The sequence below is a fragment of the Mytilus californianus genome, unplaced genomic scaffold (genome assembly GCF_021869535.1).
Source record: "Mytilus californianus isolate M0D057914Y unplaced genomic scaffold, xbMytCali1.0.p SCAF_21, whole genome shotgun sequence".
NCBI classification, from domain to species: domain Eukaryota; kingdom Metazoa; phylum Mollusca; class Bivalvia; order Mytilida; family Mytilidae; genus Mytilus; species Mytilus californianus.
In genome coordinates, this window is record NW_026262670.1 from 6,214,266 (window position 1) to 6,242,001 (window position 27,736).

Genomic DNA, 27,736 nt, shown 5'->3' on the forward strand with positions numbered 1-27,736 from the left:
TTGTTTTCCATTCGTTTATTACCTCAAAACACAGATCAAGTTTGAATTTTGATGGCGTCACTTTTACCGTTCTAGAGTTATGCCCCTTTACAAATGGAAAAGTTGCTGAAATTTTCATTCCGTTCTCTAACTTTAGTTTGCCTCAACCAAGTGTTATGAAACTTATTCACAATGCTTATTACCACAAAATTCAGATCAAGTACAAATTTGGGAAGCGTCACTTTTGCAGTACTGGACTTGTATGTCCCTTTATAACATTATATGCAAGTGGGGGCATCATCTGTGTCCCATATGGACACATTCCCCATTTATTTCAAACTATTATGAATTAATTCTAAAAACTCTTACACTGAGCTTTGTATGGAACTATGGAAGGTTTAGACCTCTTCTTTTTTCATTTATAACAATTATATAAAAATTCAGAGAAAGTTTAACCAATATTTAAATAAATGTGATGTTTAACTGAAATTGAGCTATTTTATACTTTCAGTTTGAAGATCTATTTGTATATATCTATTCAAGGTCCAGTCAATTTATTACTATAGGTAAGTGAACATAATAGTCTGTCAAATTGTATTGGAATGTTTAATAATTTGGTTTATCAAATGAACTACAATTCATGTGAATATTAAAATTCTAAAAGGGGAGATAATCAAGAGATAGCTGGTTCATTCTAGTAAGTATTATTACACCAGTCCAGTGCTTTTTAATTCTTTTTTAACAGGATTAACACTTTTCACTCTGCAACTTCTATACAAAAATAACATGAAGTAATTACATATTTAATTTCATTTACGAGTAAAAAGCTAATAAAACATTGCAATCATTACAATTGATTGATTGTTGGTTGCTTAACGTCCATCAATCATTATAATATAAACTGTATATAACAATAGAGTTGTTAACTAAGAAATCAGCTGTATGAATGAAAGATGGGAGGGAGATAGTGTTCTCACTAAGGCTGTCAATGAGTCATGGATTCATGAAAATCGGTCTGGACTCATCATTTTCAAAACTGATGAATATAAAGATGCATAAGGATCATAAAATATTGTATCAACTAAGCATGCATATAATCATATCATTTTATAGCAAATGTTTAAAAATAATCAAAATTAGATGTCATTTCCTTTCTCTATTTTATCATGATGACTGAAACAATAATTATGTAGCAATAAACAGTGAGAAAAAATTATATTGCTACATAATTAATGACGATTCAATAGTCCTTTGTCAGAATCCTAGGAGGTCTATATGTCAATCAGACAGCAACCAATCAATGAGAGATGTCAACCTGGTATTCATTGAGTCTTTTTTACATGTTATTATTTCTACTTTAATGCAAACATTTATATATCCATATTGAACATCTATTATTGATATTTATTAGACCCTTGTCCAGTCAATGTGACCCTCGTCCAGTCATTATCCTTGTCCAGTCAAGTTTTTATCATAGGTAAGTGTACATTATTTGTAAACTATATATGATATATATCCATCTGGTTAAACATTTATAATGAGAAATCCCTTTATTATCAGATTTAAAAAAAAAGGTTTATACTTGATTTAAAAGCGTCATCCAATGAAATTGCTTAGGGCTTTTCCAGAATTATTTGAATTGGAGTGGCAGGGGTGGGAGGGTGGGGACTTTTATTCAAATTTGATGTGTGGTGGTAATTTTAGATAGAAAGACTTAACAATTTCATTATTAAAGTAATCAAGTAAAATTTTATGCATGATGGTGATAATTAAAAAGTGCATTCGTATGACCTTTCCCCCTGCCAACCAACATGGCTGACATGGCTCAAAATGGAGTTTATGGGTAGAATGCAAGTTTTGTCTATTATCTTGAAAACTGCTATAGGTCGAGAAATTCTGACAGGCAGAAATGTTCAGAATGTTTACATCCACCTACTGTCCACTTGAATCGATCAAAATTGGCCTACAACTACTTATAGGAGTTATTACCCTTGAATGACCAATTGTACCATTTTTTCCTGCAAGGTCTACATGTCTGTCACACTGCATTCACCTGACCAGGACTTCATTTCATGGATCAGTGATCAAGGTTAAAATTTCATGATGAAGTCCATATCTCAGATACCATAAGCAATATATAGGTCAGCTATATTTGGTGTATGGAATGCTTGTTTGGTGAACATGTTTGTCTGTTAGGATTTTCAGACCTTGATCTTATTTTCATTGGTCAGTGTTAAGTGTTTGTGGTTTGGTCAGGTTCTCAGATACTATAAGCAATAGATCAGCTGTATTTTGGTTTATGATATGCTTGTAAGGAAATCATGTTTGTCTTTCCGAATGGTTTATATGACCTTTACCTTATTTTCATGGTTCATTCGTCAATGTTAATATTTCATGGTTATATAAAAATAAGGAGATGTGGTATGATTTTACATATTTTACAAATCTTTAAAAATCATATAAATGCAAAGTTTTTAGTATTTGTTAGTTGGTATTATCATTTGATATAAAAATAAAGAGATGTAGTATGATTGCCAATGAGACAACTATCCACCAAAGTAAAAATAAAGAGATGTAGTATGATTGCCAATGAGACAACTATCCACCAAAGTAAAAATAAGGAGATGTGGTATGATTGCCAATGAGACTATCTTCCAAAGTAAAAATAAAGAGATGTGGTATGATTGCCAGTGAGACAACTATCTGCCAAAGTAAAAATAAGGTGATGTGGTATAATTGCCAAAGAGACATCTATCTGTCAAAGTAAAAATAAAGTGATGTTGTATGATTGCCAGTGAGACAACTATCTGCCAAAGTAAAAATAAGGTGATGTGGTATAATTGCCAATGAGACAACAATCTTCCAAAGTAAAAATAAGGAGATGTAGTATAATTGCTAATGAGACAACTATCCACCAAGTAAAAATAAGGAGATGTGGTATAATTGCCAATGAGACAACTATCCGCCAAGTGAAAATAAGGAGATGTGGTATGATTGCCAATGAGAACTATCTGCCAAAGTAAAAATAAGGAGATGTGGTATAATTGCCAATAAGAACTATCCACCAAAGTAAAAATAAGGATATGTGGTATGATTGCCAATGAGAACTATCCACCAAAGTAAAAATAAGGAGATGTGGTATTATTGCCAATGAGACAAATATTGGCCAAAATTAAAATAAGGAGATGTGGTATGATTGCCAATGAGACAACTATCTGCCAAGTAAAAATAAGGAGATGTGGTATGATTGCCAATGAGAAAACTATCTTCCAAAGTAAAAATAAGGAGATGTGGTATGATTGCCTATGAGAACTATTCGTCAGAGTAAAAATAAGAAGATCTGCTATAGTAAAAATAAGGGGATGTGGTATGATTGCCAATGAGATCTATCCGGCAAAGTAAAAATAAGAAGATCTGCTATAGTAAAAATAAGGAGATGTGGTATGATTGCCAACGAGAACTATTCGCCAGAGTAAAAATAAGGAGATAAGGTATGATTGCCAATGAAAACTATCCGCCAAAGTAAAAATAAGGAGATGTGGTATGATTGCCAATGAGAACTATCCACCAAAGTAAAAATAAGGAGATGTGGTATGATTGCCAATGAGAACTATCTGCCAAAGTAAAAATAAGGAGATGTGGTATGATTGCCAATGAGAACTATCTGCCAAAGTAAAAATAAGGAGATGTGGTATGATTGCCAATGAGAACTATCTGCCAAAGTAAAAATAAGGAGATGTGGTATGATTGCCAATGAGAACTATCTGCAAAAGTAAAAATAAGGAGATGTGATATGATTGCCAATGAGAACTATCTGCCAAAGTAAAAATAAGGAGATGTGGTATGATTGCCAATGAGAACTATCTGCCAAAGTAAAAATAAGGAGATGTGGTATGATTGCCTATGAGAACTATCCACCAAAGTAAAAATAAGAAGATCTGCTGTAGTAAAAATAAGGAGATGTGGTATGATTGCCAATGAGAACTATCTGCCAAAGTAAAAATAAGGAGATGTGGTATGATTGCCAATGAGAACTATCCACCAAAGTAAAAATAAGGAGATGTGGTATGATTACCAATGAGACAAATATTGGCCAAAATTAAAATAAGGAGATGTGGTATGATTGCCAATGAGACAAATATCCGCCAAGTAAAAATAAGGATATGTGGTATAATTGCCAATGAGACAACAATCTTCCAAAGTAAAAATAAGGAAATGTGGTATGATTGCCTATGAGAACTATTCGTCAGAGTAAAAATAAGGAGATGTGGTATGATTGCCAATGAGAACTATCCACCAAAGTAAAAATAAGAAGATCTGCTATAGTAAAAATAAGGAGATGTGGTATGATTGCCAATGAGAACTATTAGCCAGAGTTAAAATAAGGAGATGTGATATGATTGCCAATGAGAACTATCCGCCAAAGTAAAAATAAGAAGATCTCATATATTAAAAATAAGGCGATGTGGTATGATTGCCAATGAGACAACTATCAGCCAAGTAAAAATAAGGAGATGTGGTATAATTTCCAATGAGACAACTATCTTCCAAAGTAAAAAAAGGAGATGTTGTATGATTGTCAATGAGAACTATCCGCCAAAGTAAAAATAAGGAGATGTGGTATGATTGCCAATTAGTATGGTGCCCAATGTCCAAAAAGTCTTCTAGTTAACAAGTTTAAGTTAACGGATAACACACGGCTAATTGTTTTTGCAAATTATAGGAAAATCATTATATTTTATGACTATGATTCTCGTCGTAAGTTTCCATGGTCACGATTTTCCAAATTTCGTGTTTTTACAGGGTACCTCCAGATACTGTTTTGTGCATGGAATTTTTAACATGAATAATAAAATTATTATGCTCTTTGTTGGTAATTAAAATAGTACTTATAATATAGTTTATACAATAAATATACCATATAACAAAAGTGGAAAATATTTAGGGATTATAGATTTATTCTTACGAGGAAGCTCGGAGCATCCTCCGAGGATGCTCAGAGCTTTTTAAGTAGGCTCTTCTCAGCAGTTGATGTGACAATAATTATAATTATCAATTTTAAGATGTCAATCAAATCTGTAGCACTTCTATAATAAAGAAAGTAAATCATTATAGAGGAAGCTCTATTAACACCTGTGTAAACATCTGGTCTATTCAAATAAATATCTGGCCTATTCAAATAAATATTGCTTGAAATTTTACAAATCTATAAAACAGATTATAGAATTATAAACTCTATAAAACAGAGTAAAAATAAGGAGATGTGGTATGATTGCCAATGAAAACTATTCGCCAGAGTAAAAATAAGGAGATGTGGTATGATTGCCAATGAGAACTATTCGCCAGAGTACAAATAAGGAGATGTGGTATGATTGCCAATGAGAACTATTAGCAGAGTAAAAATAAGATGTGGTATGATTGCCAATGAGACAGCTATCCGCCAAGTAAAAATAAGGAGATGTGGTATAAAACGAAGTTTGGGAAGACTTATTGTTTTTGCTCAGTTCTTATTATGTCACCCGAACGACAATGTCGGGTGACATATTGCTTTTCCTCTGTTTCTTTTTCCCTATTATTATTATTTTTCTTCCACCTAATTTTGTCCAGCAGTTTTCTCGGAGGCAATGGAACCAATCTTCATGATTGTTGAGCATAATGAGGACCACCATCAGTGGAGTTGCAGTGAAACTTTGGAACTTTAAAATGGCCGCCGTTTCCATGGAAACAGCAAAAATTTGAAAAATATTTTTTTTGTTTTTGATGACTAATTTGAGAATGCCTAACCTAAAAATCATCAAATTTTTATACAACATAGGTATCCACTATATACAGGTTTTGGATGATTTTAAGAATCATCGGAACTACTGTATTGCCATGGAACTGGGGAAAGGTTTGTCATTATAAACCTTATGGGAAAAACCTTAAAGTAGCATTTTCTCTCTTAAATTGGTAGGTCAAATCCATTGAATCTTTAATGGTATGTTCCCTCCCATGAACCAATGTGGCATACAATTTTGGGAATGGTCTTTGTTACCATGGAAACCAGCAAAAATGTCAAAAATTTCAAAATGCACCAAACTTAGTATAACTTTATATTAATGCTAACTGGCATGTATAGATAAGACTTTTGACTTTGGAATTTCCAAAATGGTCACTGTTGCCATGGAAACAGCAAAAATGTGAAAATTTCAAAATGCTCCAAATGTTCTGAAAATTTAAAGAAAGATGTATTGCCATGCATATATGTGCATTCACTGTTTAAAATTTTTGAAATGGCTGCCACTTAGTGGCAATGGGGGGAAGGGTGACATCTGCTATTGCTTGCAATGGCAAATCTAGTTATTATGTCACCCGATCGTCAATGTTGGGTGACATATTGCTTTTCCTCTGTTTCTTTTTCCCTATTATTATTATGTCACCCGATCAACAATGTCGGGTGACATATTGCTTTTCCTCTGTTTCTTTGTTATTATTATTATTTTTCCAATGATTTTTGTCCGGCAGTTTTTTTTTGAGCCAATGGAACCAATCTTAATGATTGTGTACTATAATGAGGAATACAAAATTTCGAGTTGCAGTAGGTCTTAAGAACATAAAAAATGGCTGCCGTTACCATGGAAACGGAACAAATGTGAAAAAATCCAGTTTTTGGTTTTGGTGAACCTATGGATATGCTTAAATTTTGAATCATTATATTTTAACACAATGTAGGTGCCCACTATATACTGGTGTTGGATGATTTTGGCAATCATTGGAACTACTATGTTGCCATGGAAACTACACCAAAAATTTCAAAAATATCAAATTGCTCCAAACTTAATGAAACTTCACTGTAACGATGAGCAACATTGGAAGATGTGGCATTTGGAGTTAGAATTTCCAAAATGGCTGCTGTTACCATGGAAACAATGCAAAAAGGTCAAAATGCTCCAAAAACTTCAGGGTTTGGTGAATAATTTTGGTATGCTTTAACTTAAAATCATCAAATTTTTATACAATATAGTTGTCCATTATATACAGGTTTTGAATGATTTTGACAATCATTGGAACTACTATGTTACCATGGATACAGGAGCAAAAGTTTCAGAATGCTTCAAACTTAATGAAACTTCACAATAATGTTGACTGTCATGTGTTGAAGCGGCAATTGGCGTTGGAATTTCCAAAATGGCTGCCGTTACCATGGAAACAAGGCAAAAAATGAAAAATTATGCGTTAAATTTGTAAATCCGCTAAATGTTCTAAAAAATTACAGAAAGATGTATAGCCATCAGTATATGTGCATTCACTGTTTAAAATTTTAAAACTGGCTGCAATCTAGTGGCAATGGGGGAAGGGTGACATCCGCTATTGCTTGCAATGGCAAATCTAGTTATTATTATTATACGACCGCAAAAAAATTTTGTGGTCGTATATTGGTATGACGTTGGCGTCGTCGTCGTCGTCGTCCGGCGTCGTCGTCCGAAGACACATTGGTTTTCGCACTCTAACTTTAGTCTAAGTGAATGGATCTTTTTGAAATTTGACCATAAGGTTCAATACCACAAAAGGAAGGTTGGGATTGATTTTGGGGGTTATGGTACCAACAGTTAAAGAATTAGGGGCCAAAAAGGGGCCAAAAATAAGCATTTTCTAGTTTCTAGACAATAACTGTGGAACGGTGTATGGATCTCTCTGAAATTATACTACAAGTTTCCATACCACAAAGGGATGGTTAGGATTTGCTTTGGGGGGTTATGGCTCAAACCGTTTAGGAATTAGGGGGGAAAAACAAGGTTGTCCTGGTTAATGGACAAATACTTTAGTACAAAACATAATTTGAAGCAGTGTAAGGGAGATAAATCAAATATATCATTGAAATTATCTCCCTTACACTGCTTTTAAATTATGTATAAAGTAATGGTTAATGAACAATAAAGATAATTTAAAACAGTGTAAGGGAGGTAATCCAAATACAATGTTTTGGTTACTTCCCTTACACTGCTTTTAAATTATGTTTAAAGAAATGCATATTTATAAAGGAAGACCAGTAAAAATATCTGCAAATGTTGCATCTGTTTTTTTTACAAAAAAATCCATATGAAGGTCCAAAGGGTCCAAAATTAAACTTTGTTTGATTTTAGCAAAAATTGAATATATGAGGTTCTTTGATATGCTGAATCTAAACATGTATTTAGATTTTTGATTTTTGGCCCAGTTTTCAAGTTGGTCCAAATTGGGGTCCAAAATTAAACTTTGTTTGATTTCAACAAAAATTGAATATATGGGGTTCTTTGATATGCTGAATCTAACCATGTATTTAGATTTTTTATTTGTGGACCCCGTTATCAAATTGGTTCATATTGAGGTCAAAAGGGTCCAAAATTAAACTTTGTTTGATTTCATCTGAAATTGAATTATTGGGGTTCTTTGATATTCCAAATCTAACCGTGTATTTAGATTTTTAATTTTGGGTCCTGTTTTTTAAATTGGTCTACATTAAGGTCCAAAGGGTCTAAAATTTAACTTAGTTTGATATTAGCAAAAATTGAATTCTTGGGGTTCTTTGATATGCTGAATCTAAACATGTGTTTAGATTTTTTATTATGGGCCCAGTTTTTAAGTTGGTCCAAGATAGGGTCCAGTATTTAAACTTTCTTTGATTTCAACAAAAATTTAATATATGGGGTTCTTTGATATGCTGAATCTTAACATGTATTTAGATTTTTGATTATGGGGCCCAGTTTTCAAGTTGGTCCAAATTGGGGTCCAAAATTAAACTTTGTTTGATTTCAACAAAAATTGAATATATGAGGTTCATTGATATGCTGAATCTAACCATGTATTTAGATTTTTTATTTGTAGGCCCCGCTATCAAATTGGTTCATATTGAGGTTAAAAGGGTCCAAAATTAAACTTTGTTTGATTTCATCAGAAATTGAATTATTGGGGTTCTTTACTATGCCAAATCTAACCGTGTATTTAGATTTTTAATTTGGGTCCCGTTTTTTAAATTGGTCTTCATTGAGGTCCAAAGGGTCCAAAATTAAACTTAGTTTGATTTTAACAAAAATTGAATTCTTGGGGTTCTTTGATATGCTGAATCTAAACATGTGTTTAGATTTTTTATTATGGGCCCAGTTTTCAAGTTGTGAATATATGGGGTTCTTTGATATGCTGAATCTAACCATGTATTTTGATTTTGGACATTGGACCATAATAGGTAAATTAAAAAAAATTCAAGTTCTTAGACCACATTCTTTCTGTGTCAGAAACCTATGCTGTGTCAAATATTTAATAACAATCCAAATTCAGAGCTGTATCAAGCTTGAATGTTGTGTCCATACTTGCCCAAACTGTTCAGGATTCGACCTCTGCGGTCGTATCAAGCTGTGCCCCAGCGAAGCATTTTATTATTATTATTATTTTTCTACCACCTAATTTTGTCCGCCCGTTTTCTCAGAGCCAAAGGAACCAATCTAAATGATGGTTCACTATAACAAGGAACCCTGACTTCCGAGTTGCAGTGCAACTTTGGAACTAAAAAATGGCTGCCATCACCATGGAAACTGACAAAAAGTGAAAAAGTAAATTTTTTGAGTTTGGTTAATGATTTGAGAATGCTTAAACTTAAAATCATTAAATTTTAATACAATGTAGTTGTCCACTATATACAGGTTTTGGCTGATTTTGACAATCATTGGAACTACTATGTTGCCATGGAAACTACACCAAAAATTTCAAAAATATCAAAATGCTCCAAATTTTATGAAACTTCACAGTAACGATGAGCAACATTTGTAGATGTTGAATTTGGCATTGGAATTTCCAAAATGGCTGCCGTTACTATGGAAACAATGCAAAAAAGGTCAGAATGCTTCAAAAACCTTAAAGTAGCATTTACTTTCTTAAAATGGTAGGTCAAATCCATTGAAACTTTGATGGTATGTTCCCTCCCATGTACCAATGTGGCATCTGTCATTAAATTTTGGGAATGGTCTCTGTTACCATAGGAACCAGCAAAAATGTCAAAAATTTCAAAAATTTTAAAATGCTCCAAACTTTATGAAACTTATTATAATTGTTACCTGGCAAGGTAAGATGAGACTTTTGACTTTGGAGTTACCAAAATGGTCACATATATGCATGGCAATACATCTTTCTGTAAATTTTCAGAATATTTGGAGCATTTTGAAATTTTCACATTTTTGTTGTTTCCATGACAATGTTGACCATTTTGGTAATTCCAAAGTCAAAAGTCTCATCTTACCTTGCCAGGTAACAATTATAATAAGTTTCATAAAGTTTGGAGCATTTTAAAATTTTTGAAATTTTTGACATTTTTATACGACCGCAAAAAAATTTTTGTGGTCGTATATTGGTATGACGTTGGCGTCGTCGTCGTCGTCCGAAGACACATAGGTTTTCGCACTCTAACTTTAGTTTAAGTGAATGGATCTCTATGAAATTTTACCACAAGGTTCAATACCACAAAAGGAAGGTTGGGATTGATTTTGGGGGTTATGGTACCAACAGTAAAGGAATTAGGGGCCAAAAAGGGGCCAAAAATAAGCATTTTTGTAACTTCCAGACATAACTTGTGTGTTAGTGTATGGATATCTCTGACATTGTACCACAAGGTTCCATATCACAAATGGAATGCTGGGATTGATTTTGGGGGTAATTGTCTCAAAATTTTAGGAATTATGGGCCAAAAAAGGGGCAAAAAACAAGCATTTTTCTAGTTTCATGACAATAACTTGTGTGTAAGTGTATGGATGTTTCTGAAATTGTACTACAAGGTTCCATATCACAAAGGGAAAGCTGGAATTGAGTTTGGGGGTAATTGCCAAAACGTTCAGGAATTGGGGGCCAAAAAAGGGGCCAAAAATAAGCATTTTTCTAGTTTCCAGACAATAACTTGTGTTCAAGTGTATGGATCTCTCTGAAATTGTACTGCAAGGTACCATACCACAAAGGGAAGGCTGGGATTGATGATGGGGGTAATTGCCTCAATATTTTAGGAATTAGGGGCCAAAAAGGGGCAAAAAACAAACATTTTTCTAGTTTCAGGACAATAACTTGTGTGTGAGTGTATGGATGTTTCTGAAATTGTACTACAAGGTTCCATATCACAAAGGGAAAGCTGGAATTGAGTTTGGGGGTAATTGCCGAAACGTTCAGGAATTGGGGGCCAAAAAAGGGGCCAAAAATAAGCATTTTTCTAGTTTCCAGACAATAACTTGTGTTCAAGTGTATGGATCTCTCTGAAATTGTACTGCAAGGTACCATACCACAAAGGGAAGGCTGGGATTGATGATGGGGGTAATTGCCTCAATATTTTAGGAATTAGGGGCCAAAAAGGGGCCAATAAACACATTTTTCTAGTTTCCAGACAATAACTTGTGTTCAAGTGTATGGATCTCTCTGAAAGTGTACTGCAAGGTACCATACCACAAAGGGAAGGCTGGGATTGAGTTTTGGGGTGATGAATCATAAGGGGGTTCAAAAAATTTGGGGCGGGGAATTTTTTTTATTTCCTTTTTTTTCTTTTTTTCCTTTTTTTTTCTTTTAAAATTTTCCATTTTAAGTTGGTTATTTCTGATTTATATTTTAAAGCAAATGATAATGATATGGTAGGAGATACACACCAAACAGGATGTGTAAATTATTATATAATAAGTATTGTGCAATAGCAAGAAATTTTCAATTGCACAGTATTGCACAATAGCAAGAAATCTTCAATTGCACAGTATTGCTCAATAGCAAGAAATCTTCAATTGCACAGTATTGCGCAATAGCAAGAAATATCCAATAGCACAATATTGCGCAATAGCAAGAAATTGTCAATTGTACAGTATTGGGCAATAGCAAGAAATATTTAATTGCACAGTATTGTGCAAAAGAAGATACTTCGTATAAATTGCTTATTTCTTGACCAATTTCAATGGGGTTTTATTCTTGAATTCTTGGGGTTCTTTAATATGCTGAATCTAACCGTGTATTTAGTTTTTGGATTTTGGGCCCCGTTTTTAAATTGGTCCACATTGAGGTCCAAAGGGTCCAAAATTAAACTTTGTTTGATTTCATCAAAAATTGAATTATTGGGGTTCTTTGATATGCCGAATCTAACCGTGTATTTAGATTCTTAATTTTTGGTTCCGTTTTCAAATTGGTCTACATTAAGGTCCAAAGGGTCCAAAATTAAACTTAGTTTGATTTTAACAAAAATTGAATTCTTAGGGTTCTTTTATATGCTGAATCTAAACATGTATTTAGATTTTTGATTATGGGCCCAGTTTTCAAGTTGGTCCAAATCGGGGTCCAAAATTAAACTTTGTTTGATTTCAACAAAAAATTGAATATATAGGGGTTCTTTGATATGCTGAATCTAACCATGTATTTAGATTTTTGATTTTTGGGCCCTGTTATCAACTTTGTCCACATTGAGGTCAAAAGGGTCCAAAATTAAACTTTGTTTGATTTCATCAAAAACTGAATTCTTGGGGTTCTTTGATATGCTGAATCTAACCATGTATTTAGATTTTGGATATTGGACCATAATAGGTGAATGTCCAATTTAAAATTTTTAAGTTCTTAGACCACATTCATTCTGTGTCAGAAACCTATGCTGTGTCAAATATTTAATCACAATCCAAATGCAAAGCTGTATCAAGCTTGAATGTTGTGTCCATACTTGCCCCAACTGTTCAGGGTTCGACCTCTGCGGTCGTATCAAGCTGCGCCCTGCGGAGCATTTTATTGCTGGTTCCTATGGTAACAGAGACCATTCCCAAAATTTAATGACAGATGTATGTGCATACGATCAAATACAAATCTGTACTGCAAAACATCTTCTAGAATATGCTAGAAGAGAAAAAAATATATAATTTAACGTGCTTCTATTCTATACAAAAATCGTGCTTTCATACCACATCTTCCTTTATCTATTTGAAGAGAAAATCGCCACCGAGAGAGAGAGAAACACTAAGAGTACATATTAGTGACATTTCTGTACTTGCATTAAAGTACACATCCGTGAATCACACACCTGCTAAAATATACACATTAGCTGAAATCAATCGATGAAAGTGTAATTTAATTGTACAAGATAAGACACATGTATCGTGTGATACGCGAGCTATTAAAGAACAAAAATGAACAGTTAGTATGCCGCTCCGTCAATATATACACATGTTGTCAGTCCAAGGTCCCCTCTAAAAAGAATATAAATGAATACTTGCGCATCACGTGACTCCATGTTCTTCCTCGGCGTGGGTCTTTTTTTTATTCTAAAGAATTCCCAAACTATGAATAGAACTCAAACTTATTCTACGTGAAGAGAAAAAGAGGGGGGGGGGGGGGGAATCAAAGACATGCCAATTCCAGCATGTATAATAGATGTGCCATTTCCCTACTGAAAATGTAAAGTGGGATTTCACTGAAAATACCAGTGGAGTTTCATCAGAGTTCCATTGGAATACCACTGTATTACCACTGGGAAATTTGGTCGGGATTTTCATTGGACATTCATTGTTTTCCATTGGGATATCAGTGGAATATCCAGTGGGATTCCGGTGAATACTCGAGTGGAATACAGTGGAAATTCCATTGGAATACCAGTGAAAACTTCGTTGGAATACCATTGTTTTCCCACTGGACATTTATTGTTTTCTACTGGGATACCAGTGGTAATTCCATTGGAAATTGTAACAATCAACCAAAGAAAACCAGTGATATTTCAATGGAAATTGACAATTCCACTGAAATGTTAGATATCATTTTGCATGCACTGCTTATTTTTGAATGAATTAATAAGAAAACTTGAAATAAGACAATAACCATTTTAATGCAAGTCAACAATTAAAGAAATTACAACAGTTTATACATCATCCACATTTAAGACCTTTTAAACGAAAAGATCAACCTCTTTAAAATATTAACGTTGATAAATTATCATTTTTTAGTCAAAGATGTATTTACTTAATTGTACATGTAAATCATTTTTCTGGTTAAATCATTCATAAGTCCATGGTAACTTTTGGTCCTCTTGAAATCTTTCACAAATGGTTTTAATTTTCAATTTTACAAATTTGTTTATTGTGCATTAACCAAACAAAAATGTCCAGTTTACATGCATACGAAATACTTTGTCAGTTTGGTCAGTTTTCTTCATCATCCATTGATATTATTCATGAATTAAGTCCAAAGTTTCTGCATTCCAATCCTGTTCCATTAAGTCTTCATTGATTAATCTGAAAGAAAAAAAATCATACATCATAACATGCATAGAATTTTGAATTAAAATAACATTACAATACCATGCTCCAGTCTGCAATTATTCAAAAATATATGTTACTGGCATATATATTTTATTTGTGTTTGTGTGTAATTTATTCACAACATTTATACACTAAGAGCAATTTAGACACATGTATGTCTATTGTTGAAGACTATGTGTTCTCTAGATATCTTTGGCTATAGTTGTTGGGTTGCTGTCTCTTAGACTTATAACACACATCTCTTTTTATCAAAATAGACTTCTATTGTTCATGGATCAGGTGTCTCTCAAAGCCAAATAAAATAGTATGTGTGGTTCCAGTTACATTTAAAAAAAATTAGGGTAGGTAGGTAAGAATTTTTTTTATTTTATGGTTTTTTTTTACATTGAGTCTATCATGTCTGCAATTATTCAAAAATATATGTTACTGGCATATATATTTTATTTGTGTTTGTGTGTAATTTATTCACAACATTTATACACTAAGAGCAATTTAGACACATGTATGTCTATTGTTGAAGACTATGTGTTCTCTAGATATCTTTGGCTATAGTTGTTGGGTTGCTGTCTCTTAGACTTATAACACACATCTCTTTTTATCAAAATAGACTTTTATTGTTCATGGATCAGGTGTCTCTCAAAGCCAAATAAAATAGTATGTGTGGTTCCAGTTATATTTAAAAAAAAATTAGGGTAGTTAGAATTTTTTTTATTTTATGGTTTTTTTTTACATTGAGTCTATCATGTCTATGGGAGCAACATTTTGACTTAAACAGTACTTACTGAAAAATGACAAAAAAATCTTTAGGGTAGGCTATTGTTAAGACTAAACAAAAAGGTAGGTAAGGTAATTGGAACCACGCATATATTTTTATTGAGCCTCATATTATCTTTCCCTTTGTGTTGTGTTTGTTGTTGGTTTACTATCTGGTTGAAGCATACCAGACACCTCATTTTGTTCACATAATAGCCATGATTAACCATTGTGCATGATGATCAGATCAATGTTTTTGAGATGTGTTTACAGCTTATAGATGTGAATGATTAACATGATTAATGTATTTTTATTTCAAGTGTGGGAAGGATGAAAAAATAATTCAATAAGTACCTTTCAATAATCTTATACTCAAATTTCTTTTCTGCTGCTGGTTCGTTTGTTTTCATCGTGTTTTCATATTATTGAGTGGATATTGATCGATGCACAGTCATCATTTTTGCAGCTTTGTACCTTCACCATGATCAATCCCTTTTAATATATGGACAACCTAAAAAAAATGTAAAAACATTTTATTAATCATTTTTAATTCTGGTCATGACCTGTATGCATCATATATTACTGATATTTATCATACAATGTACATATATAATTAAGAAGCTTCTTTCAGTTAAGTATAAAGACTCTAAAACACAATATTAACCTTTAGGGATTTTTTGTGTTGCATGTCCATCCAAATCAGAACATGACAAAATTAAGTTGAATGTGCCTGAGATTGTGTAGTAAACTGTAAACATCTTTCCTTGATTGTGAAGGCACACAATGTAATTTAATATTGAATAATAAAATTATTATTACATTCCCACCTCCCCCTTTTCAGAACACCAAATGGTCATCCTCAAAGTGTGAACTAACAGAGCCCATGAATAAAACTAAAGGGGGTATATATCTTTTCTTTTTAATTTTAATTAAAAATATTCATGATGTAAAAATCAAATGTAAAATCTCTTAAAAATTACCTGTATCTGCTGTACGTCTGCCCTACATCAGCACATCGTCTCATCGTAAATTCTTGGTTCAACAGCTAATGTCATACCTAAATGTTCTGCCTTTAATGTCTATTTCTTTATTTATCGAAGGTTGTTGAGTATTAATTATTATTAACATGATTAATGTAACCACAGCTGGACAATGCTGGACAGGATACATACTCGTACAATATTTTTAGTTTCAAATTTGAACACATTCCGTGTATTAATGATAACGACTATCTGATTGGCCGATCGGAAATCCCGGATATAGAGTTATCCAATCAAATCAGCGGTTATATATATAGTCTGGTAGAAAAAAATGGCAGTCTCCATGAATGTAAACATGTGTGTTGAAAAACAACATTATAGACTACAGTTTCACGAATTTTCTGCTCAAATTATGCCAAAAACACTGACATTTAGCGTACAATTGATTGGAGCGGATTATATGTGAAATGTTTCTATAGATTAACTTATATGACCCGAGTTCCAGTGCCGAGTTCAGGACATGAAAATGATGAAAAATTCATCACACGGACAAAGTTAAGATACCGAAACAGTTTATAGAACAATGTGGAAAATGAAAGCCGTTCACTTTACTTTTCTCAAAAGAACAGTAGACCAGTAACAGTTAATGAACATGATGAAGTCAAAGGAGAAATAATTATATTATTGTATACATGTAGACTGTAGTGCAGGGCAGTTGCCAGTACGGTCACTTGAAGAAAAAAACGGAGTTATCCTAACAATTCGTACAGTCTGAAGATAATTTCTGCAACAGATCTGTTTAAAACGGCCCTTTTAAGAGCCATGCACATTTTTCAAAAAGAATCTTAATTGTTTTTGTTCGTTAAATCAACCAGAATCTTATTCTCAACCCAATTTGATATAAAATATTCATTTCTTTATTTATATTATCTGATTATTGCACATTTAATTTTATTTCTTAATAGTTAAAATGTATCCTTTCAATGTGTCATACTCATAGGCTATATGGTGATGCATTATATTCACCCTACATCTGAGGAGCTACCATTTTACTTATTTTATATGGGTGTGGGGGGGGGGGGGGGTCTTTCAGACCAAATGATTATTTTCATTTGTTACTAGGCAAGTGATTTCATATTACATTTAACCATGTAACATTTTTTGAACAAATGTTTCATATACATGTATATATGTAGGTTTATGAAATATTCATAATACATCCCTTATATTATCATGATTATAATATTTAATTTCTTATCAGGCCAGCAAATTATATGCTACAAATTAAATCCTTTATATAATAATCATGCACTTAATTATTTGAAAAATTTAAATTAGAAGTATATATTCCTTTAAATTTCTAAGTCCAAAATTCCACTGGAATATTTGCATTAAATCAAAACTCCACTGAAATATAAACAATAATATTCCACTGGAAATTAATTGGAAAATCTTTGGAAGTTTCATTGGAAATTTCACTGATTTTCCATTGGAATTACAGTGTGAAAAATATTCCAGATGTTTTGGATGAAATTCTAATGGGATTCCATCGGAATATTTTTTTCCACTGAATACCAGTGTAATTTCACTGGAAATCCAGTGGAATCCCGTACTCATTTTCAGTAGGGTTGACTTTGGTCACTCAAAGTAGTTGCTGCTACTGTGACAATGTCCAATAGAGGGTGACATCATAGCAAATCTAGTTTAATATTCTTATTCTTCTTTTTCTAAACCCTTAAACTGTCCTACCATTTTCTTGGAAGCTATAGAGGATGGAAACATTATATTTTTTCTGGGTATGGGTCTGTATCATGGGGGTTGCAGAACCCAATGTTCATGATACCAGGGTGTCATCTTGGCATAATAAGGGGGGCTCACAGATGTGGAATAATAATAATAATAAAGAAACGGAGGAAAAGCAATATGTCACCCGACATTGTCGATCGGGTGACATAACTAGATTTGCAATTGCTAGCAATAACGGATGGCACCCTTCCCCAATTGCCAGGGTAACGGCAGCCATTGTGAAAATTCTAAACTCAAAGAGTGCATCTACACATGTCAATTAACATTTTTGTAAAGTTGATAAAATTTGAAGCATTTTGAAAATTTTGACATTTTTGCTGTTTCCATGGTAACGGCAGCCATTTTGAAAATTCCAAAGTCAAACTGCAAATCAGCACATGCCAGTTAACATTCCTGTGGAGTTTCTCCCAGTTTGGAACACTTTGATTTTTTTCGCATTTTTGCTGTTTCCTTGGAAACGGCGGCCATTTTTTTACCATTCCATAGCAAGGTGCACAACTTTACATGGGGGTCCTCATTATAGTAGAGTTCCATCAACATTGGTCCATTGGATTCCGAGAACTCGCGCGGACAAAATGTGTGGAAGAAAAATAATAAAAACTAGATTTGCCATTGAAAGCAATAGCTTATGGCACCCTTCCCACATTGCCAGGTGAGCGGCAGCCATTTTGAAAATTCCAAAGTCAAAGACCGCATCTACAGATGTCTATTAACATTGTAAAGTTTCTTCAATTTTGGAGCATTTTGAATTTTTTTTAATTTTTGCTATTTCCATGGTAACGGGTACCATTTCAAAAATTCCAAAGACAGGTGCCACTTTGGAACATGCCATGTTACATATCCATTAAGTTGTAGAAGGTTTGATCTAATATTCTTGCAGGAAATGCAGCTTCAATGTGTTTTTCCATAGGGCTAATGTTAAACTTTTTGTAATTTTGGAATTTCCTAATATTTTCACAACATCAAGGCATACCAAGGAACATTACCATAAAGTTTCATCCAGCTAGGTCTTATAATGAAAGATTTAGAATTTGCATTTTTTTTTCACATTTTATCAGTTTCCATGGCAACAGCAGCCATCTTGATGATGCCATACCCCGATTGCACAATTTCATATAGTGGTCTACATTATGGTAAAGTTCCATCAATATTGTTCAAGCCACTTCTGAGAAATAGCATGGACAAAAAAGTGTGAAATGGTACCCGTTACCATGGAAATAGCAAAAATTAAAAAAAATTCAAAATGCTCTAAAATTGAAGAAACTTTACAATGTTAATAGACATCTGTAGATGCGGTCTTTGACTTTGGAATTTTCAAAATGGCTGCCGCTCACCTGGCAATGGGGGAAGGGTGCCATCCGCTATTGCTTGCAATGGCAAATCTAGTTTTTATTATTTTTCTTCCACACATTTTGTCCGCGCGAGTTCTCGGAATCCAATGGACCAATGTTGATGGAACTCTACTATAATGAGGACCCCCATGTAAAGTTGTGCACCTTGCTATGGAATGGTAAAAAATGGCCGCCGTTTCCAAGGAAACAGCAAAAATGCGAAAAAAATCAAAGTGTTCCAAACTGGGAGAAACTCCACAGGAATGTTAACTGGCATGTGCTGATTTGCAGTTTGACTTTGGAATTTTCAAAAAAGCTGCCGTTACCATGGAAACAGCAAAAATGTCAAAATTTTCAAAATGCTTCAAATTTTATCAAACTTTACAAAATTGTTTATTGACATGTGTAGATGCACTCTTTGAGTTTAGAATTTTCACAATGGCTGCCGTTACTCTGGCAATGGGGGAAGGGTGCCATCCGTTATTGCTAGCAATTGCAAATCTAGTTATGTCACCCGATCGACAATGTCGGGTGACATATTGCTTTTCCTCCGTTTCTTTATTATTATTATTATTATTATTCCACCTTTTTTGTCCTAGAGTTTTCTCGTAGATTTGTGGACCAATCATAATGAATGGGTACCATAATGGGGACCACCAACTCTAGTTATGCAGGACACCTTTGGATTTTTTTAAATGGCCACCGTTTCCATGGAAACCGCAACAATGTGAAAAAATTTCAAAAAGCCAATTCTTTTATTATTAGACCAAACCCAATGAAACTTTATGGAAATGTTGCCTGGTATGTGTGGAAGCACCGACTATATTTAGAAATTCCAAAATGGCTGCCATTGCCATGGAAACTGGGCAAAAGTTTAACATTGACCCTATGGGAAAACATATTAAAGGAGCATTTTCTTAAAGAATATAAGATTAAACCAAATGAATATGCAATTATATGTAACATGTCATCAGTCAGTGTGGCATATTCTTTGGAATTTTGGAATTAATCAATGTTACCATGGAAACAGCAAAAATTTCAAAAATGCTCCAAATTTAATGAAACTTAATATAAATGTTAACTGGCAAGTATAGATGAGACCTTCTACTTTGGAATTTCAAAAATGGCCGCCGTTGCCATGGAAACATCAAAAATGTGGAAAATTTCAAAAAGCTCTTAATGTTCTGATAATTTGCAGAAAGGTGTATAGCAATGCATATATGTGCATCCACTGTTTAAAATTTTCGAAACGGCTGCCGCTTAGTGGCAATGGGGAAAGGGTGACATCCGCTATTGCTTGCAATAGCAATTCTAGTTATGTCACCCGATCGACAATGTCGGGTGACATATTGCTTTTCCTCTGTTTCTTTTTCCCTATTATTATTATTTTTCTTCCACCTAATTTTGTCCAGCAGTTTTCTCGGAGGCAATGGAACCAATCTTCATGATTGTTGAGCATAATGAGGACCACCATCAGTGGAGTTGCAGTGAAACTTTGGAACTTTAAAATGGCCGCCCTTTCCATGGAAACAGCAAAAATGTGAAAAATATTTTTTTTGTTTTGATGACTAATTTGAGAATGCCTGAACTAAAAATCATCAAATTTTTATACAACATAGGTATCCACTATATAAAGGTTTTGGATGATTTTAAGAATCATCGGAACTACTGTATTGCCATGGAACTGGGGAAAGGTTTTCCATTATAACTCTATGGGAAAAACCTTAAAGTAGCATTTTCTCTCTTAAAATGGTAGGTCAAATCCATTGAAACTTTGATGGTATGTTCCCTCCCATGTACCAATGTGGCATCTGTCATTACAATTTTGGGAATGGTCTCTGTTACCATGGAAACCAGCAAAAATGTCAAAAAATTTCAAAATGCACCAAACTTAATATAACTTTATATTAATACTAACTGGCATGTATAGATAAGACTTTTGACTTTGGAATTTCCAAAATGGTCGCCGTTGCCATGGAAACAGCAAAAATGTGAAAATTTCAAAATGCTCCAAATGTTCTGAAAATTTACAGAAAGATGTATTGCCATGCATATATGTGCATTCACTGTTTAAATTTTTTTAAATGGCTTCCACTTAGTGGCAATGGGGGGAAGGGTGACATCCACCATTGCTTGCAATGGCAAATCTAGTTATTATTATTTTTCTTCCACCTAATTTTGTCCGCCCGTTTTCTCAGAGCTAAAGGAACCAATCTAAATGATGGTTCACTATAACAAGGAACCCTGACTTCCAAGTTGCAGTGCAACTTTGGAACTAAAAAATGGCTGCCATCACCATGGAAACTGAAAAAGGTGAAAAAATAAAATTTTTGAGTTTGGTTAATAATTTGAGAATGCTTAAACTTAAAATCATTAAATTTTAATACAATGTAGTTGTCCACTATATACAGGTTTTGGCTGATTTTGACAATCATTGGAACTACTATGTTGCCATGGAAACTACACCAAAAATTTCAAAAATATCAAAATGCTCCAAATTTTATGAAACTTCACAGTAACGATGAGCAACATTTGTAGATGTTGAATTTGGCATTGGAATTTCCAAAATGGCTGCCGTTACCATGGAAACAATGCAAAAAAGGTCAAAATGCTTCAAAAACCTTAAAGTAGCATTTACTTTCTTAAAATGGTAGGTCAAATCCATTGAAACTTTTATGGTATGTTCCCTCCCATGTACCAATGTGGCATCTGTCATTAAATTTTGGGAATGGTCTCTGTTACCATAGGAACCAGCAAAAATGTCAAAAATTTCAAAAATTTTAAAATGCTCCAAACTTTATGAAACTTATTATGATTGTTACCTGGCAAGGTAAGATGAGACTTTTGACTTTGGAATTTCCAAAATGGCCACTGTTGCCATGGAAACTGCAAAACAGTAAAAAAAAATCAAAATGCTTCAAATCTAATGAAACTTAATGTGATTGTTAACTGGCAAGTCTAGATGAGACTTTTGACTTTGGAATTTCCAAAGTGGCCACCGTTGCCATGGAAACTGCAAAACAGTCAAAAATTTTAAAATGATCAAAAAAGCTCTAAATGTCTTAAAAATTTACAGAAAGATGTATAGCCATGCATATATGTGCATTCCCTGTTTAAAATTTTCAAAATTGCTGCCGCTTAGTGGCAATGGGGGAAGGGTGACATCCGCTATTGCTTGCAATGGCAAATCTAGTTATTATTATTATTCTTCTTCTTCCTCTTCCTCTTCCTCATCCGCTGTTTTAAATTTGAACTTGTCCGCACCGGTTCTCCAAAACCACTTGTCAAATTAACTTAGGGTTTCACAATATGTTAGACTAACATGTCTAGTGGTGCAATCATTGTTTGGTTTGTGCAATGGGGTTTATAAAGGGGTACTTTGAGGGGCAAAAAGAAACAAGGGTTTTACTATAGAACCCTATGGGATTTTATTTTTTTAAATTTTCAAATGATTATAAATTGAAAACCGTTTGTGATAGACACAATCTTTTTAATTGAAAATGTTCTAAATGATAAAGCACATTAAATGATATACAGGGTTAGTCCCCAGGGGTCACCCCCACCCCCTGCCATTTAAGAAAGTTCTAATATCTTGTAAATGGTCCTGATCCCCACCCCTAAACCATATATATTCTGGTTTGTCATGTTAAAGCACATCAAATGAAATACAGAGTTAGTCCCCAGGGGTCACCCCCACCCCCTGCCATTTAAGAAAGTTCTAATATCTTGTAAATGGTCAAGATCCCCACCCCTAAACCATATATATTCTGGTTTGTCATGCTAAGATGGTTTGAATGATATACAGGGTTAGTCCCCAGGGGTCATCCCGACCCCCTGCCATTTGAGAAAGTTCTAATATCCTGTAAATGGTCGAGATCCCCACCCCTAAACCATATATTTTCTGGTTTGTCATGTTAAAGCACATCAAATGAAATACAGGGTTATTCCCCAGGGGTCACCCCACCCCCTGCCATTTAAGAAAGTTCTAATATCTTGTAAATGGTCAAGATCCCCACCCCTAAACCATATATATTCTGGTTTGTCATGCTAAGATGGTTTGAATGATATACAGGGTTAGTCCCCAGTGGTCATCCCGACCCCCTGCCATTTGAGATAGTTCTAATATCTTGTAAATGGTCCTGATCCCCACCCCTAAACCATATATATTCTGGTTTGTCATGATAAAGCACATCAAATGAAATACTGGGTTTGTCCCCAGGGGTCACCCCCACCCCCTGCCATTTAAGAAAGTTCTAATATCTTGTAAGTGGTCAAGATCCCCACCCCTAAACCATATATATTCTGGTTTGTCATGTGAAACTGGTTTGAATGATATACAGGGTTAGTCCCCAGGGGTCATCCTGACCCCCTGCTATTTGGGTAAGTTCTAATATCTTGTAAATGGTCGAGATCCCCACCCCTAAACCCTACATATTCCTGTTCGTCATGTCTCGAACATTTGAATGACGTATAGGGTTAGGCCCCAGGGGTTCCCCCCACCCCCAATGTTCTAGTACCTTGTAAATGGTCGAGATCCCAACCCCTAAACCATATATATTCTGGTTTGTCATGCCAAGATGATTTGAATGATATACAGAGTAGTCCCCAGGCATCACTAATGCATATAACTTTACTGGACCAAACCAATTTTCACTGGACTTTGCCCAATGTCAGGCGACCCTGGGAATTACGATTATGGGAGCTTCGTTTGGGAGACTTCGTAACAGCATCCTGTTACAATCATTTCTTGTTTCCAATGAGACAACTATCTTCCAAAGTAAAAATAAGGAGATGTGGAATGATTGCCAATCAGTAGGGTGCCCAATGTCCAAAAAGTCTTCTAGCATGTCTAGTTAACGAGTTTAAGTTAACAGATAACACACGGCTAATTGTTTTTGCAAATCATAGGAAAATCATTATATTTTACGACCATGATTCTCGTCGTAAGTTCCCATGGTCACGATTTTCCAAATTTCATGTTTTTACAGGGTACCTCCAGATACTGTTTTATACATGGAATCTTTAACATGAATAATAAAATTATTACGCTCTTTGTTGGTAATTAAAATAGTACTTATAATATAGTTTATACAATAAATATACCATATAACAAAAGCGGAAAATATTTAGGGATCATAGATTTATTCTTACGAGGAAGCTCGGAGCATCCTCCGAGGATGCTCAGAGCTTTTTAAGTAGGCTCTTCTCAGCAGTTTATGTGACAATAATTATAATTATCCATTAAGATGTCAATCAAATCTGTAGCACTTCTATAATAAAGAAAGTATTATAGAGGAAGCTCAATTAACACCTGCAGTGTAAACATCTGGTCTAATCAAATAAATCTTGCATGAAATTTTACAAAACTATAAAACAGATTAGAAATTCTTCCATAGTACTGTACAATGCTTAGAAAGAAAATGTTTTTAAAATAACTTGAATAACTTGAATTCCTTGAATAACTTTTTTTATTTTGTTTTTATGATAGTTAAACGGATTGAGTGGACCAAAAACTTTATAACAAAAATTTATACTTTGTACTGGAATCCCTTTTGTCTATACAATACAACTTCTTTTCTCAAAATATTTTATATATGATATCCACAGGAAAGTATTGAGAAAATGTTTTATTTCCAAAATTATACACAGATTTAATGGAATTAATAAGAAATTATGAGCTTTATAATAAGGCTCTTTTTCTTTTTCATAACTACAAAATAACTTAGAAAAGTGCATTAAAATAATTCAACTGCCCAGACCAATCATGTCCTCCATTTATACCATACTATTAAATGTACAAAGTATTGGAGCATCTTTTTCTAAGTCCATAGTTCTAAGCTCTTAATTTTATTTTAGATTCTAGTTCTTCAATACACATTGATTTGTAAAAAATGTCAACTTATTTTTTCAAATATCTTTTTAAAGCTTAATCAAAATGCAGAAAGTCATAATTACATTTGATACCACAGGGATAGTGATAATGCAGTGAAATATTCGTAACAATTTCATTTATGCTGTGATTCCTGGTTTTAAGGTTCATCATAACAAATGGACAAAAATGGCTGTGTTTAGACCTCAAAAACTACTCTTGAGTACAGACTAACCTGTGCAGTTGGAAAAGTTTTAAAGCCTAGCATCCGCTAGATATATAAAAGTTAAATACATTTTGTGTTTCAGAACATATGCAACTATTCCAGTCATAGTTACGTTCGATAACTCTGCATGTTACTGGTTTAATAATAATTATGTCAAATTTACTGGTTACCCGTGTGATGATTAGAAAATTGAAAAATATAGATATTTCACCTCGGATACCATTCATTCGAGTTTTTCTTTAACTGATATAAAATAATAGCATAAAATAATTTCATTAAGAATCGAACAATACTAATCTACATGTACACAGGTCTTGTCAAATTACATCGTGATTAGGTGCCATGTTTTGTTTTCTTTGATCACGTTGATGACTTAATTAATATCTCCTTAATCTCGCTATGTCCTTGGTATTGTTAAAGTGACAATAACATGTCATACTTAATTGCAATATCAACAGTGAAATCAAATTGAATCATTTGCATGGGTAAAATTAGTGTTGAACATCGTCTACGTTTGAAAATTATTTAGTCGCCACTTTTACGTAACTTCAAATTTTATCAAACAAACAGCATGTATCCACTTTAACAAAGAGAAACAATGTATGATTCTATATGCTGCTTGAAGGTAAGACAATTACTGAAAATGCATGCATCCAATATTTATTCGATTTTCATCGTAAGTATCTTACAAAATATATCTTCACAAGTCGGCCCAAGCTGTCAATGTAAAATGCATGGTTAATGCATATAAATCTTTATTTTCGGTGGAAGAAACTGTTTCTAATAAATATTTGAAATGTTACTTTTTGATTAATAACTAAATGAATACCGGCATGTCGTGTCTTTGTTTACTTCCAACAGCGGCCACCATTTTTAAAATATTGCTAACGAATGCCAAAATGTGAACTTTTCAATCAAATTTTGAAGCAAAAAGTTTGATACCTAAACTGATATGGTTTTCGATTTCATTTATATGAATATGTTGTCGATCTTTTTAGGGGTTGGGAGAAAATTAGTAACAATAAATAAGTTGAGAAAATTGACTATATAATAAGGTCCCATTGCAATTTTATCGAGTTTTAACGAAGAAGTCAACGGAGGTTGTGTGGTTATGTCACCTCAATTTTCAAACTTATTTTGAAGCAAGAAATCATATATCTGAACTGAAACTTAAAACATTTTTAATTGTAAAAATGAATATACTGTACAACGCGGGGTTGGGAAGTAAAATACAAAATGTAACAAAAAAGTTTTGGGAATGGTCTCTGTTACCATGGAAACCAGCAAAAATGTCAAAAAATTTCAAAATGCACCAAACTTAATATAACTTTATATTAATACTAACTGGCATGTATAGATAAGACTTTTGACTTTGGAATTTCCAAAATGGTCGCCGTTGCCATGGAAACAGCAAAAATGTGAAAATTTCAAAATGCTCCAAATGTTCTGAAAATTTACAGAAAGATGTATTGCCATGCATATATGTGCATTCACTGTTTAAATTTTTTTAAATGGCTTCCACTTAGTGGCAATGGGGGGAAGGGTGACATCCACCATTGCTTGCAATGGCAAATCTAGTTATTATTATTTTTCTTCCACCTAATTTTGTCCGCCCGTTTTCTCAGAGCTAAAGGAACCAATCTAAATGATGGTTCACTATAACAAGGAACCCTGACTTCCAAGTTGCAGTGCAACTTTGGAACTAAAAAATGGCTGCCATCACCATGGAAACTGAAAAAGGTGAAAAAATAAAATTTTTGAGTTTGGTTAATAATTTGAGAATGCTTAAACTTAAAATCATTAAATTTTAATACAATGTAGTTGTCCACTATATACAGGTTTTGGCTGATTTTGACAATCATTGGAACTACTATGTTGCCATGGAAACTACACCAAAAATTTCAAAAATATCAAAATGCTCCAAATTTTATGAAACTTCACAGTAACGATGAGCAACATTTGTAGATGTTGAATTTGGCATTGGAATTTCCAAAATGGCTGCCGTTACCATGGAAACAATGCAAAAAAGGTCAAAATGCTTCAAAAACCTTAAAGTAGCATTTACTTTCTTAAAATGGTAGGTCAAATCCATTGAAACTTTTATGGTATGTTCCCTCCCATGTACCAATGTGGCATCTGTCATTAAATTTTGGGAATGGTCTCTGTTACCATAGGAACCAGCAAAAATGTCAAAAATTTCAAAAATTTTAAAATGCTCCAAACTTTATGAAACTTATTATGATTGTTACCTGGCAAGGTAAGATGAGACTTTTGACTTTGGAATTTCCAAAATGGCCACTGTTGCCATGGAAACTGCAAAACAGTAAAAAAAAATCAAAATGCTTCAAATCTAATGAAACTTAATGTGATTGTTAACTGGCAAGTCTAGATGAGACTTTTGACTTTGGAATTTCCAAAGTGGCCACCGTTGCCATGGAAACTGCAAAACAGTCAAAAATTTTAAAATGATCAAAAAAGCTCTAAATGTCTTAAAAATTTACAGAAAGATGTATAGCCATGCATATATGTGC

General features: G+C 33.6%; 1 protein-coding gene and 1 long non-coding RNA gene across 2 annotated transcripts in view; one reads left to right on the forward strand and one right to left on the reverse strand.

Annotated features, from left to right (window-relative positions):
* The first annotated feature begins 494 nt into the window (after positions 1-494).
* Positions 495-27,736, forward strand: part of LOC127731863 (uncharacterized) — a 198,425-nt gene continuing 171,183 nt past the window's right edge. The window contains exons 1-2 of the mRNA XM_052240728.1: positions 495-545; positions 1,391-1,456. The gene's annotated coding sequence lies outside the window, so the exon portion shown is untranslated. The remainder of the gene's footprint in view (positions 546-1,390; positions 1,457-27,736) is intronic.
* LOC127731878 (uncharacterized) lies at positions 13,789-16,659 on the reverse strand. The gene is made up of 3 exons (XR_007995875.1): positions 15,974-16,659; positions 15,348-15,504; positions 13,789-14,213 (listed from the first exon to the last, which is right to left on the reverse strand). It is a non-coding gene; the product is annotated as an uncharacterized LOC127731878 (long non-coding RNA).